This window comes from Cryptomeria japonica, chromosome 2 (genome assembly GCF_030272615.1).
Source record: "Cryptomeria japonica chromosome 2, Sugi_1.0, whole genome shotgun sequence".
In the NCBI taxonomy this organism is placed as follows: Eukaryota; Viridiplantae; Streptophyta; class Pinopsida; order Cupressales; family Cupressaceae; genus Cryptomeria; species Cryptomeria japonica.
Window position 1 is genome coordinate 534,075,414 of NC_081406.1, and position 16,310 is coordinate 534,091,723.

A 16,310-nucleotide genomic window follows, 5' to 3' on the forward strand; every position below is an offset into this window, starting at 1 on the left:
TGATTTCAATCACAGACTCATGCCAATGTTATGAACATATATTCTGAACCGCAACACCTGAATCAACATAGATTTTCCAAGTCACATATCTCAACCGCAACCATCAATTCTAACCACAATGCATGATTCAGCTTCTCCTTCTCTCCTCTGCTAGTTTTGCATCCAGTCAAACTAGTTGACATTAATGACAACATATACCTGATCATATCAAATTTACCAGTCATCTTCTCATCTCATCATCATCTCCATCAGTTATGCCAACAATGTAGACATCGATGGAGACACCGAGTCTATGGGCATCTCTGACCGAGATGGGAGTGAGAGTGATGATTCTGAGATAGGATCATCTAGCAGTGGAGGGAGTGACGGTGGGGATGGTGGCGAGCAGGACATTGAGATGCCCCAGGTTGGAGATGTGCCAGCCGTAGAGGGAGGTGGTGAGGAGAGCGAGGATGAGCAGGTTCTGAGAGCTCGGATTAGGAGCCTAAAGGATCTTGTTGTCACATTGCGAGAACAATAGATGGATGATAGGGAGCATTTTTGTAAAGCATATGGTGCTTTAGAGGTAGAGCGAGATCAAATTGTGATAGAGAGGGATCGTCTGTAGGAGGAGAGGGATGTGGTGGTGTGGAGGTCTAGATTAATCCAAGATGCATAGGAGTAGTACCTTGATCATGCTATAGGGTCGAGAGATGAGAGACCAATTCATCTTATTGAGGAGTGTGCGTATTGGCATTGTGATTACAAGGATGTCATGTCAGAGGGACAGCAAGTTTTGGGTTATAGGACATAAATCTCGAGTAGGAGATCTAGCAGGTCTACCAATCGTGATACTAGTACAGCTGGGGTCATGGGTCCACATCTTCGGGGCATCCTGGGGCAGGCTTGAGCAAACAATATCTACCTGGAGATATGGGCAGTGTTGGTTGAGACATTTTGTCTTGCATTTGATTTGATGTATTCTAACATATTTTGAGATATATATGATATGCATTTTGGCGGTGTTCTACATGCCTTTTGTTATTTCTATGATGTATGGTTCTATATGATGTGTCTATTTGATGTGTTATGTGTGTGATGCATTCGATGATTCTAGTGCATTCTATTTTATGCAATGTGATGATATGATTGTGCAACTAGTGCTTCTAAAGAATCTAAAATGATATGATATTTATCTACATGAATCTAACGTAATTAAGCTTGAGTAATAATGTAAGTGATAATGCAATCTAATTAATGGATGCAAAATGATATGCAACCTATGTGATTTGTTTTTGTTGTGACAAAGTACATTGTTGATCGTGCCTCTTGATTTAGAAGAATTGTTAGTAAGAAAGATAGATATGAAAAAGATGTTGAAAAGATAGGAGAAAATGATGAATCAATCGTGTTAACTTGATAGCAAAAATGGATATGATATGATAGGAGTAATAGTGATGAGTAGTCGTCTTTAACTTTATTCATAGTGCAATACATTATCATCATTGAGACTTATTATGTAACAATGAAGCTTAGTAAACCAAGGTATAAGGAACCATGATGTATAGATATCTCAATACAAGAAACAAACACGTAGCAGACAAGGAGTGAACCCTCCATTTTGGGAATTACGCTAGGGGTCGAGGTATGTGTGGCATTCGTAGGCTGAATGCTCTTATCACAGACACCCACTAGAGCAATTGCCCCATAAATTCATTGGTTCACACCACAAAACAACAAACAAAATAAAGGATAATGCTCATCATGGCTCCTCTAGTCACTTTTGGACATCTTTGAGTAGCATAGAAACATGATCTTCGCCAATTGATAAAAGATAAAAACCAAATTAGACAAAACTTAGCAGCTAAACTAACTGTGCCTTTGCTTTTATTTGTTTGATGTGATGGTTGATAATGTCTGGTTTCAGAAGACTGATGTATCTAGTTTTGAGTGTATTTGATTCTGTCTAAGACATGATAATGATCACGTTGATGTGGATATCAGTGGTTGATAAGACTTGATCAGGTTGGTTGCATATGTTTGATAAGATAGTTATATCCTTTGTTGAACTTCATGCGAAGTATTTGTTGGATATTTGCTAGGGTATTTGTTTCTACGAGACATTTTATTGCAAGTTTTGGTTGTTGTTTTTTTTTTTTTTCTTTTTCTTTTTCTTTTTGAGTTTTCGATGTTTAGGGTTTTGTAGATCATTTTCAAATGTTTTTTATTTTGTTGTTTCCTGATTGTTTTTGGTATTTGTTCAGGATCTTTTTCTGAATTTTGGGGTTTTTTCAGGACTCTTTACAATTTTTAAGATTTTTGTGTTTTGCAAATGTTTTTTGGATTTTTTAAAGATTTTACCTGAATGTTTTTTATTGATTTTTTTCAGGACTTTTTACATTAAGATTTTTTTAGGACTTTTTACAATTTGTAATATTTTTTCAGGACTTTTTACGATTTTTAGGATTGTTTTAGTTATGCCCCCAAGTATGCAGACCTATGATGATGACGTGATGATCTATGTAATGAATTTTTGATATGAGTTATGCTAATGCAAGATGCAAGATGCAAGATGAAGATGCAGTTCCTATTCAAACAAGGGTGAGTGTGTGCGTCTTTCATTCTGAAATACACTAATTGAATTAAAGGTGTGAAACATTCCAGAGATAGGAGCTCAATCCGTTCTTAGAAGAATTTAGATCATCCAATCTTAACACACTATGTAATCAAGATTTATGAATGGAAAACTTCTCCATCAATTATTGAAACTTTGATCTCCTTTTGCCCATGTGTGTGCACTTGAGTTTATTCTTACTCTTATAACCATCAAAGACCCTTGGAATCCTATGCGGCTAGCTATGTGTGCTATTCTAACTTCAAAAGCAACCTGGATAGAGCCTCGCTGCCAGCAAGCTTTTAGGTCTCCGACAAGGTTATACACGTAATCTCTCGATTATTCTTCATTGTTAACAGGTGTCCATTGCCCTAATGGAGTTACTCGCATGTTCCCTTAGTCAAGCTTTATTATACATTTTTGGATGATATTTCAGTTATATATATGTGCTATTTTGCCTTGGGATGGATATTTGGCATAAATTTTTCTTTTTTATTTTACTTTCTTGCCTTGACTTGTAGGTAATGAAACCTACTTGGGTATGACGATTACAGCGACACTGAAATAGAATTTTGGATTTTTCACTAGCCACATGACCAACTAGGTATCTGTAATGACTTAGAGCATTTGATTAATGTTTGAGATATAGAGATCGATAGATTTTGGGTAATAAGGCTCAACGGTGAAACCTCTACTCAACCATGGATAAAGCTCAACCACAAGGTGACATTGAAGATAAATGAGTAAAGACCTCCTAAAACTTCATGAACAAGTATCTAGGAAATGAGACCACCTTCTCTCCCTTTAGTGCAGACAGGTGAATGACATTGACAATCTCATTGTTTTATTGATGCAACTATATGAGAGAGAAATAATGATATGTAGCTATATGTTGTGCAATTTGAAATGCAAATACGTGTTATACTGCAGTAAAGAAATATGCAAATGCAGTACTTAAAAAATTAAATGAACCCCTTTCTTAGATGTAATATATTTTTAGGTGTATGATGTTCATGGGTTTGAGGAGTGGATCTCCCTCCATTGTTGCTAAATGATAAGCATCGTTTCCAACTATTCATGTTATGACAAAAGGACCTTGCCAGTTTGCTTCAAATTTTCCTGGATTTTCTTGTTCTGCTAAATTTCTTTGGTTTTCCTTTAAGACAAGGTCTCTTATTTCAAAGTGATGTGGTCTCACTCTTTTATTGTAGCCTCTGCACATTCTATTATGATATCCTTGTAAGTGATTTAGGGTAGTCTGTCTCTTTTCATCCAAGAGTTCCAACTCTTGCAACCTTGCAACTCTGTGATCTTCATCAGATTTGATATTCTTTAAATAGATCCTTAGTGATGGTAATTCTACTTCAACAGGAAAAATGGCTTATGTTCCATATACTAAAGAGTACGGTGTGGCACTTGTTGCTATGCGTACACATGTTCTATAAGCCCATAGAGAGCGATTGAGTTGTATGTGTCAATCTCGGCCTGCTTCATTGACAACTTTTTTCAGAATTTTTAAGATTGTTTTGTTTGTTGCTTTTGCCTGACCATTGCTTTGAGGATAATATGGAGTTGCAAAACGGTGTTGAATATGGAATTGTTCAAAAAGTTCCGCCACTTCGTAATTTTTGAAAGGTCTACCATTATCCATTACAATTCTCATAGGTATTCCATATCGACAAATAATGTAGTTCAAAGTAAACTTAGCTCTTTGCTTGCCACTAATATAGGTCATAGGGATTACTTCAACCCATTTAGTGAAATATTTTGTGGTAGCGAGAATGAACTTGTGTCCATTAGATGAAGTAGGGTTCATCTTCCCTAATAAATCAAGTCCCCATTGTGAGAATGGCCATGGTGATGTTATTGGTTGAAGATATTGTGTTGGTGCATGGATTAGGTCTTCATGGATCTGACATTGTCTGCATCTTTGCACATATTTGTATGAATCTTTCTCCATTGTCGACTAGTAATAGCCTGTTCTCAACAATTTTTTAGCTAGAGTTGGGACACTGACATGGGCACCACAAATGTCATCATGAACTTCTTGTAGAGCTAGTTGTGCTTCATTGTCATTGATACATCTAAGTAGAGTTGTATCCAAACTTCTTCTATATAGTGTATATGCAATGAGTGTGTATCTAGAGGCTTGTCTTATGAAATTTTTCCTTTGATTTGATGAAAGGTCAGGTGGCATATATTGATCATGTAAATATGCATATATCTCTCGATACCAAGGGGATTCAGTTCCTACTATTGCACAAACATATTCTGAAGTTGGTATTTCATATGAAGGTACCGTCAGTTGTTTCACTATGAACTCAAACTGAGTTCCATTGTTTGGCATGTCAAGGAGAGATCCCACAGTTGCCATTGCATCCATAGCTCGGTTCGATACCCTAGTGATTTTCTCGAATGTGATATTGGTGAAATATGGCTTTAGTTCATCTACCAATTGTTTGTAAGGTGTCAGCTTATCATCTTTGGTTTTATAATAATCATTAACCTGATTTATAATGATCTGAGAGTCACCATATACTTGTAGGTCCTTCATTTTCCATTGCACCGTTGTTTGAAGTCTATGACCAAGGCTTCATACTTGGCCATGCTGTTTGTGCATGTGAAGCTTATTCTGAATGATTTGGGAATAGAGTCACCTTGGGGTGTGATAAAGAGAATTCTCGCTCTTGCTCCATGGTTTGTATGTGATCCATCAAAGAATAATTTCCACTCGTTGGATACTATGACTGTAAAGACAGGCTCATTTGGAAAGTCTATCAACATAGGATAGTGGTCTAGCATTGGTGCTTCTTCCAACTGCTCTGCAATAATTTGCCCTTTGATGGATTTCCTATCAACATATTCAATATCGAATTCACTGAGGATCATTACCCATTTGGCCAACCTTCTGGTCAGTGCATGTAGTACCCCTCCTTGATTAGACTCTTTTTGTATGTTTTTGATTGACTTCAGTGGAACATTATTGTATATTGATTCATATTTTATGCGATGTTATTTCATGCTTTATCTGGATTTGTGGTGTATGATTTTATGCAGTACCTCAGTGCTTATGATTAATGTTATTTTATGGATCATTATCATGGACTGACACTCTTACCTTATATGTGTGATGTGTTATTTATGTGTTGCGTGCTTGCATGTGTATGGGATGCGAGGGGACGATTTTCCTTCACTCACTCTGGTGAGACAGGGAATGTCATGATTCTCCTTCATCGGTGTGTGTGCCATGTATGTAATATATATATTTGTCTATATGCACGTGTGGTTCTTTGGTGCAGGACATTGCAAGTACAAGTACCAGGTAGGTACGAGGTATCGACTCCACCTGGTTCCACAAGTTTGCGCGTGCCTTATATGTCCGATGGGAGTGGAGGAGATAGTTGTTGGAACCTAGATAGACCCCAAATACACTCGTGTTAGTGTTGTCAGTCGGTTGTCTTTCCTGTCTAGCTGGTATGCGAGTCATAGTGCTTTGGTTTGGTCATTTGTGAGTCATCATTTGATCATTCTTCGTTTTACGTGTTTTCGTTCATCTGAATGATTATTTAATTGAATGGATGATGCTTTCTTATGTTGGCGTAATTAGTTAATTATTATGCTCTGAGATTATTGATTTAATTAAATTAATGATTTGCTAGATTAAATGGTTAAATGACTTATTTCATTGTGTAAATTTGCATGTATACATATATATACATACATACACATACATACATACATACATACATACATACATACATACATACATACATACATACATATATATATATATATATATATATATATATATATATATATATATATATATATATATATATATAGTGGAAAGAAATGAATAATTGCCTAGCCATTTAAATGTTAAATGATTGTGTTGAGGAAAGTATTATGGAAAATAGAAAATAAAATAAAAAAGCTTTTCATTTTACCTTTCAATTTGACTTTTTCATTTTAATTGTTGGAAAAGAATTGTTTTTTTGGAAAAAGGGAAAATCTGATTGCTTTTTACTTTTAAAATAAATTAATATGTTTGGTGGAGAAAACTTTCAACCTAAAAAGTTTAGGTTGAAATTATTTTCTTATATAATTCTGGAAATTCACGAGAATGGGGAGGTAGAAATTTTGGAGAGAAATTTGGTAAATCATTCTGGAAGGAGGAGCTGGAATTCGATTTGGTTTGCAAGGATTGGGATTCTCCATCATTTTGCTTGCTAGTTTTCTTCAAGGTTGGATAATCTCTTCTTGTTTTGAAATTTAAATTTGATTTTTCAGTTGCTTCCTATGTGTTGAAAATATGCAAATCTCCTTGTAGATTCTTGTGGAATGATAGGAATGGAAGAAAGAAATGCCCGTGGTTGTTGATTTTGTGAGTCTCAAATAATATGTTTGCTTATAGGAAAGAAATGGTCCATTTCTCTATTTGTTGTATGTTTTTGTTCTGGAAATCAACTTCTTGGTTTGCCTCTTCTACTTGGAATAGATTGAATGGGATTTAGTTGTTGTGTGCTTCCTATTATCTTATAGCCCAAGATTTGGGGTTCTTGTGTGATTGTATTTCACCATTTACCGTATTGGAAATTTTCCCTTTGAATTTTGGATCTTGGCACTCTGTGTGTGTGCTCGTGAAATGATCTGGAAAGGAATCATTTTTATGTTTAAGCGATTTTGGGCGTATTGATTTTAAGGCTTGGGAAGCATGTTTTTTATTTGTTTCATAGACCTTACCTTACACCATGGTGGGCTAGTCCCACCACGTGGGTCAGTAGTGTCTGCTACCCGCAGGTAGCAGTACTACCGATCGACAGTACTGCTACCGGTTGGTAGCAGTACTACCGATCGATAGCGGCTGCTACCAGCGATAGTGGTACTACTGTTTGACAGTACTGCTATCAGTTAATAGTAGTGCTACCGATCGGTAGCGGCTGCTACCAACGATAGCAGCACTACTGGTCGGTAGGCCTGTTACCAGCGGTAGCAGTACTACCGACAGATAGTGTATGCTACTTCGACAGCAGCACTACCATGGGTTGGCCTTGACCCCCGCTTGACCCTGTACCATTACCGGTACAAACCGGTATGTGTGATGAATTTAATTTTCTATTAAATGAAATGTTTTTAAAGTGGATTTTTATGTTAAATAAAATTATGATTTTCAAGTGATTTTTATTATGAAGTTTAATAAAATTATCAAATGGAAATCAAGGCATGAATTGGTAATTCAAATTGGTTAATTTGGATATATTCTGGAAATGAATTAAATGAGTGTTAGGAATTCATGTTTTTATTTGGTTGAGTATTTGACGTGAATTTTATCCTTGATGGAATATTGATTTGGAAATTGAATAGATGCAAATGGTAAAGCAGTGTTTATTTAATTTTCAATCAATGAAGGTGCAAGTGCTTAAGATGTTGTTTTTCTCAAAGATTGTCTGAGTGCTGACTTAGTGAAATTAGCTTTCTTTGCATGAGTTATATTGTGTTATTTTTATTCTGTGGTTCAGTCATCCCATGGTGGCGTAATTGGTTTCTTTGACCAAGTGATATATGATGACTTCGTTGTCTTAACCATGTAGTGTGTTTGCCTTATGGTTAACCAAGAGTCAGTACGCCCTTGTTTTGACCACTTGTATTTGGATAGTGGTGTTATGGTTGTTTGCTTCACCATAGGGTCCTCGTGGAGTGACCATGCTTGTTTAGTGTCCTTTGAGAGAGTGGCTTTTGAATGGGGGTTGCGCCCAAAGAGGCTGGTAGGATGACCCTTGGAAAGTAAGATAATAAGTGATAATCTAATTAATTGATTAGGTGGGTAGTTCTCAAACATTAATAAAGATATTGTGCCTTGCGCATAGGTGAGTGCTTGTAGTGAGGCTCATAATGTAGTCATAAGGCCTGGAATGGAAAACCGACCACCTTGTCTTCACGAAAGGCTGGTAGGGTCCGCATGAGACTTAGTTGGAGTTGAAGGTTCAGGAAAGGTTACTAGGATAGTGAGTCGGGACCTATGGAGGATGTACCATGGTATCCATCTTAAGCTATGCAATGACACTCTCTCTTTAGGGTCACTTGTGTTTTGTGATGTCGAGTCACTTGTGTGTGTGACGTCGGGTCACTTGTGTTTTGTGATGTCGAGTCACTTGTGTGTGTGACGTCGGTTCACTTGTGTATTTGTGATGTTGAGTCACCTGGATTATTGTGGAGTCATTTAGTGTTGTCATGGAGTCATATTGTTTTGTCGATCATGTCATGCTTTTGCTTGCTTGAGGGTCCTTAGCTATCTCCTAGCACGATGGGGTGATTCCATTTTGAGAATTACATGGTTGGGTGGTAGTGCGACTTCCCATCAGATGTTCTTATTCGTACCTTCATGCAAGGATTGGCTTCATAGGTGTTTCTGTGGATCGTGGCTCATGCTTTATCTCATGTTGGAGATTATTGTTTTTTTGGAGACCTATGTGGTCATTGTATCTTGATCTTTTGTAACCTTGTATTTGGTTAAGTTGTATCTTTATTTGTATATTGAGAAGCCATGTATGGAAGAGCAATGTAATCCTAAGATTGGGATGTTATTTATCAGTTTCCTTTGTGTTATGTGTACATGTTTATTGAAGAGAAATTATATTGTATCCTTTCAATCTTTCAGTGGTGTAATATGTTATTGCTTATGGCTTCTTGTGATCATTGAGTTAATGATGGATTATTGGATTAACCTTAATTGTGGAATTTCTCTTTTGATTTTAATTCTTCGTTGGTAACCCTTAAGGAATTCTGGTGTAAGTCTTCTGCTTGTGTTATCATGCATGTTGTGTTTAATGCACTTATTATGTTTATACTTAAAAAAAAAATTGTTTCACCCTTTTTGTGGGTTTTCCTTCGGGGTTCCTGGCGGGGCATTACATTTGGTATCAGAGCCCATGTTTCAACACTGGGTACTCTAGGTTTGTAGTGAGCCCATTCGCCTTGACCTTTTGTGTAGGTCTTGTGGTGTGACTTCCTTGCTTCTTTCCTTGCCTTTGATCTGGACTTTTCTCTCTTATGCAGTATTAGGTCATGGCTAGGAAAGCCAAGGGAGGTGGTCGTGTTGGTGGCCGCACCAGAGGCAGAGGAGGAGGACGAGGTCGAGGTTCCGACCACCATAGTCCTTCACCACCACCCACTCATATGAGTGTGGATCGGGATCAGTCAGTTCATCAAGAGGAACCGCATTCAGGAGAGTAGGTTCCCGAAAGGGAAGAGTTGTGATAGATGTTTCAGAAGGTGCTGGCTAGACTAGGCCCCAGAACTGAGGTGCCTCGACCCATCCATGCCTAGGTAGTGGAGTCCCATTAGCAGATTCCAGAGAGAGAGAGAGAGAGAGAGAGATTTCCTAGGGGAGAGAGGTCCCAGTGGACCAGGATCCAGCTAACATGGGATACATGAGGGACTTGATGAGGTCCAATCCTCCTTTCTTTGATGGTAAAGGTACCGGTCTCAAGGCAGAGACTTGGCTTATCAGTTTAGATCGGTGTTTCGCCATGTATCCATATGGTAGCAACACCAAGGTGAGATGCATTATCATGCGTCTCAAGAGTTTCGTATCTATTTGGTAGCGGTTAGAGGAGGAGAGGATCGGTGTGAGCATTAACACTTTGTCATGGGATGTCTTTCTGGAGAGATTCAAGGCACGATTTCTCTCACCCCAGTGGAGGCAGTCGCGTACAAATGAGTTCTGTGTTCTGTGCCAGTTTGGGTTGTCAGTAGATCAGTTTGAGCACATGTTCTATGAGCTCAAACAGTATGTCGGGATCGGTAATGATGAGGCTATGCTTGTTCAACACTTCTTAAGGGGTCTTAATGACCGCATAAGTGGAGGAGTGAGAGTTTTTGAGCCTGTTTTAGTAGAGGTAGTCATGGCGAAAGCTAGGCTGGTGGAGAAGAACCTTAGCCTTGCTCATGGCGGCCAATCTAGAGTTTAGATTAGGAGTGATCCTTTCAGTGGGTCTAGAGGGAGAGGGAATTAGTCCCATACTATTGCACCTTTTAGGGGTACTCAGGCACCTGCTAAGGGTGATCAGTAGCAGCTGTTGAGATCGAAGCAGTCTCAGGGCCAATAGGGTGGCAACTCTCAGTTTCGAAAGAGCAAGAACTGGCAGAAGAGTAGGCAAACCTTTCTAGGGCAGTCCTTGCAGGGTGCATCTCAGGCCCCTAGTGGGGAAAGCTTTCAGCAGTCCAGTGAGTCGTCTGGGAGTAGAGGACTTGTTAGAGGAGCTTACTTCTCCTATGGTTAGTTTGGCCACAAAGCCACTCAACATCCTCACCAAACGAGTAGCCAGAGGCTAGTCGCATCAAAGCTGATAGTGGGGGATGTAGGTAGATCCCATAGAGTATTAGCAATGGTGAATGACCACCAGGCTGAGCATCAGAGTACCTTGATTGAGACCACAGGTGTGTTGTGTGGTATTCCTATCTCTGTACTTTTTGATTTCGGTGCTTTAGATTCTTTTATTTCTTCATCCATTGTGGAGCGGTGTGGGCTTGTGTCTGCTAAGCGGGCAAATTGTTGGCAAGTAGAGTTGGCTACCAGTGTGTGTGTGCTTGTAGATGCCTTCGTTCCTAGTTGTGAGTTGGACCTAGGACCCTTTGTCACTTCAATTGACCTTCGAGTCATTCCTTTGGGGTCCTATGGAGTTGTGTGTGGGATGGATTGGTTATCATCTCACATCGCTTGTGTAGACTGTCATTTGAAGACAATAGAGTGTTTAGATGACCATGGCAGGAGAGTGGGGATCATTGGAGTTCAACGATCGATATCCTTACATATGATTTCCGCTATGCAACTTAGGTGGTGCATGCGTCAAGGGTGTCATCTTTTTGTAGTTGCTCTTGAGGATGTGGATGAGGAAGAGAGTCAAGAAATCGCTCTTGATGGTCACCCTATTCTTCAAGAGTATGTTGATGTGTTTCCTTTGGGTATTCCCGGTATACCTCTGAAGCGAGACATGGATTTTTGCATTGATTTGGTTTGTGGTGCGGAACCTATTTCGAGAGCACCATATCAAATGAATACTAAGGAGTTGAGTGAGTTGAAGTTGCAGGTTGAGGAGTTGTTGGCCAAGGGGTTCATTCGTCCTAGTGTTTCTCCTTGGGGTGCACCGGTTATCTTCATTAAGAAGAAGGATGGTTCTCTTCGGTTATGCATTGATTATCAACAGTTGAATAAGGTAACCATCTGGAATTGATATCCATTGCCTCGGATAGATGATCTTTTTGATCAGGTGAAGGGAGCCAAGGTGTTCTCCAAGATAGATATGAAATCTGGGTATCATCAATTGCGCATTCATGATGGAGACATTCATAGGATGGCGTTTTGTACTCGTTATGGTCACCATGAGTTCACAGTGGTGCCATTTGGGTTAACGAACGTGCCTTTAGTGTTCATGAGTCTTATGAATGGGGTTTTTTGGACCTACCTTGACCACTTTGTCCTTGTGTTCTTGGATGACATATTGATTTATTCTAGATCTATGGAAGAGCATGAGGGTCACTTGCATCAGGTATTGCAGTGCTTGAGGGAGAATCAACTTTTTGTGAATTTGGCGAAGTGTGATTTTTTCCAATCAGAGGTGAGCTATCTTGGTCATATAGCCTTGAGAGAAGGTGTATCCATGGATCCTTCTAAGATCCAAGCCATTGTTGATTGGCCAACACCGACCAATGTTTCTGAGGTTCGAAGTTTCATGGGTTTGGTCAGATATTACTGTCGCTTTCTGCAGAGCTTTTCTCGGATAGGCCACCTGATTACTTCTCTTCAGAGGAAAGGGAAGAAGTTTGTTTGGTCAGAGCAGTGCGAATTAGCTTTTCGTACCTTAAAGGAACTCTTTGTTTGTGCTTCGATTTTGGTAGTTCCTGATCCATCCAGAGATTTCATGGTGTGCACAGATGCCTCTTTAGAAGGTATAGGTACGGTGCTTATGTAGGATGGACGTGTGGTTGCCTATGAGTCTCACAAACTCAAGGATCACAAGTTGAACTATCCAGTTCATGACTTGGAGTTGGCAGTTGTAGTGCATGCATTGGTTAGATGGAGACATTTTCTACTGGAGCGTCGGTTTGAGCTGCATAGTGATCACCGCAGTTTGCAGTATATTTTCACGTAGCACAACTTGAATGCTCGACAACGAAGATGGATGGAATTCCTCTGCGAGTATGATTTTAAGGTTTGTTATATTCAGGGGAAAGAAAATGTTGTAGCAGGTGCTTTGAGCTGTAGGTGGCATGAGGTTGCAGCATTGTCCCTTGGTGTGGACTTGAGTGAGAGAATTCTTGGAGTTCTTCCTCAAGACACCTGGTATTAGGATGTTAGAGCCGTGGTAGAGTCTAGAAGACCATTGGAGGGTATATATTCTGGTTATACTCTTGAGTCAGATGGTCTTCTTCAACATCTCAGATGGATCTATGTACCTCCTTTGGAGGGTCTTCGCGTTTTGATCATGATTGAGGCCCATCGTGCACCTTATTCAACACACCCTGGTATCAAGAAGATGCACGCAGATCTTAGACAGATATATCATTGGGCTGGTATGAAACATGACATTGCTAATTTTGTGTCGAAGTGCTTAGAATGTCAGCGGGTGAAGGCGGAGCATCAGCACCCTGTAGGGGTTTTACAGCCGAATTTGATACCGGATTGGAAATGGGATTTCATTAAGGGGTTGCCTATTTCTTCGCATTGTCATGATGCCATCATTGTCATTATTGATAGATTGACCAAAGGTGCTCATTTTGTTCCTATTCGATCTTCATATACAACAGCAATGGTCGCACGAGTCTTATTGGAAGATGTGGTGAGGTTGCATGGGATTCCAAGGCGGATCATTTCTGATAGAGATCCTATCCTTACTTCAGCCTTGTAAACCTCACTTCAACATGCTTTGGGAACCCAATTTAACTTCAGTTCAGCTTATCACCCAGAGACCAACGATTAGACTAAGCGCATGAATCAGGTTTTGGAGGACTTGCTTTGCATGTATGTTATGGACCAGCAGTCGTGTTAGGAGGAATATCTTTGCCTTGTGGAGTTTTCTTATAACAACGAATATCACAACTCTATAGGCATGTCTCCCTTCCAGGCTTTGTATGGTCGTCCTTGCCGTACTCCTTTGAGTTGGGATCGGTTGGACAATAGGGTGCGTTTAGGACTGGATTTGCTTCGTGAGATGGAGCAGCAGGTTGAGCAGATTCATGTGCATTTGGTTGCTGCTCAGGATATGTAGAAAAAGTATGTTGATGCCCATAGCATCGATCGCTAGTTTTCAGTTGGCGACCGTGTGTTTTTGAGAGTGCGTCCGCGGAAGAGTCTGGTCCGTCATGGAAAGGGTTCTAAGTTGGCGCCTCGTTTTGTAGGCTCTTTTGAGATCCTTGAGAGGATAGGACCCGTTGCCTACCATCTTGCGTTGCCGCCGAGTCTATCCCACATCCACGATGTCTTTCATGTTTCTGTTCTTTGACCTTATCATCTTGATGTGACCCATGTTCTTGATTGGAACACTTTGCAAGTCGAGGACAGACAACTTTCCATGGAGCCCATGCGCATTCTTCAGCATCAGGATTTGACCCTTAGGGGTTGTACCATCAAGCAGGTAAGGGTCCTATGGGACCCAAGTGATGAGACCTATGCGACATGGGAAGATACAGTGAAGATGAGAGAGCTTTATTCTTATATGTTTTAGGCTTCCAGGAGTAAGCCCAGGCTTGGGGGGGAGGATGTAGTACCCTTGATCAGACTCTTTTTGTATGTTTTTGATTGACTTTAGTGGAACATTATTGTATATTGATTCAGATTTTATGCGATGTTATTTCATGCTTTATCTGAATTTGTGGTGTATGATTTTATGCAGTACCTCAGTGCTTATGATTAATGCTATTTTATGGATCGTTATGATGGACTAACACTCTTACCTTATATGTGGGATGCATTATTTACGTGTTGTGTGTTTGCATGTGTATGGGATGCGAGGGGATGATTTTCCTTCACCCACACTAGTGAGACAAGGAACGTCATGATTCTTATTCATCAGTGTACGTGTCGTGTCTGGATATATTCAGGTCTGAGCGTGCCTTATATGTACGATGGGAGTGGAGGAGATAGTTGTTGGACCCTAGCTCGACCGCAATTACAATCGTGTTAGTATTGTCAGTCAGTTGTCTTTCCCGTCTGGTTGGTATGCGAGTCATAGTGCTTTGGTTTGGTCATTTGTGAGTCATCATTTGATCATTCTTTATTTTGTGTATTTTCGTTTATCTGAATGGTTATTTAATTAAATGGATGACGCTATCTTATGTTGCCGTAATTAGTTAATTATTATGCTCTGAAATTATTGTTTTAATCAAATTAATGATTTGCTAGATTAAATGGTTAAATGGCTTATTTCATTGTGTAAAGTTGCATTAATATATATATATATATATATATATATTGTGTGGAAAGAAATGAATAATTGCCTAGCCATTTAAATGTTAAATGATTGTGTTGAAGAAAGTATTATGGAAAATAGAAAATAAAATAAAAAAGCTTTTCTTTTAACTTTCCATTTGACTTTTTCATTTTAATTGTTGGAAAAGAATTGTTTTTTGGAAAAAGGGAAAATATGATTGCTTTTTTACTTTTAAAATAAATCAATATGTTTGGTGGAGAAAACTTTCAATCTAAAAAGTTTAGGTTGAAATTATTTTCCCATATAATTCTGGAAATTCACAGGAATGGGGAGGCAGAAATTTTGGAGAGAAATTTGGTAAATCATTCTGGAAGGAGGAGCTGGAATTCGATTTGGTTTGCAAGGATTGGGATTCTCCATCATTTTGCTTGCTAGTTTGCTTCAAGGTTGGATAATCTCTTCTTGTTTTGAAATTTAAATTTGACTTTTCAGTTGCTTCCTGTGTGTTGAAAATATGCAAATCTCCTTGTAGATTCTTGTGGAATGATAGGAATGGAAGAAAGAAATGCTCGTGGTTGTTGATTTTGTGAATCTCAAATCATATGTTTGCTTATAGGAAAGAAATGGTTCATTTCTCTATTTGTTGTATGTGTTTGTTTTGGAAATCAACTTCTTGGTTTGCCTCTTCTATTTGGAATAGATTGAATGGGATTTAGTTGTTGTATGCTTCCTATTATCTTATAGCCCAAGATTTGGGGTTCTTGTGTGATTGTATTTCACCATTTACCATATTGGAAAATTTGCCTTTGAATTTTGGATCTTGGCACTGTGTGTGTGCCCGTGAAATGATCTAGAAAGGAATCATTTTTATGTTTAAACGAATTTGGGCGTATTGATTTAAATGCTTTGGAAGCATTTTTTCGTAGACCTTACCTTACCCCGTGGCGAGCTAGTCCCACCATGCAGGTCGGTAGTGTTTGCTACCCGCAGGTAGTAGTACTACCAGTCGACAGTACCGCTACCAGTTGGTAGTAGTGCTACCGGTCGGTAGCAGCTGCTACCGGCAGTAGTGGTACTATCGTTTGGCAGTACCGCTACTAGTTGGTAGCAACACTACCGGTCGATAGGCCTTTTACCAGCGGTAGCAATACTACTGGCAGGTAGTGTCTGCTGCTTTGACAGTAGCACTACCGCAGGTTGGCCTTGACCCCCGCTTGACCCTGTACCCTTACTGGTACAAACCGATATGTGTTATGAATTTAATTTTCTATTAAATGAAATATTTTTAA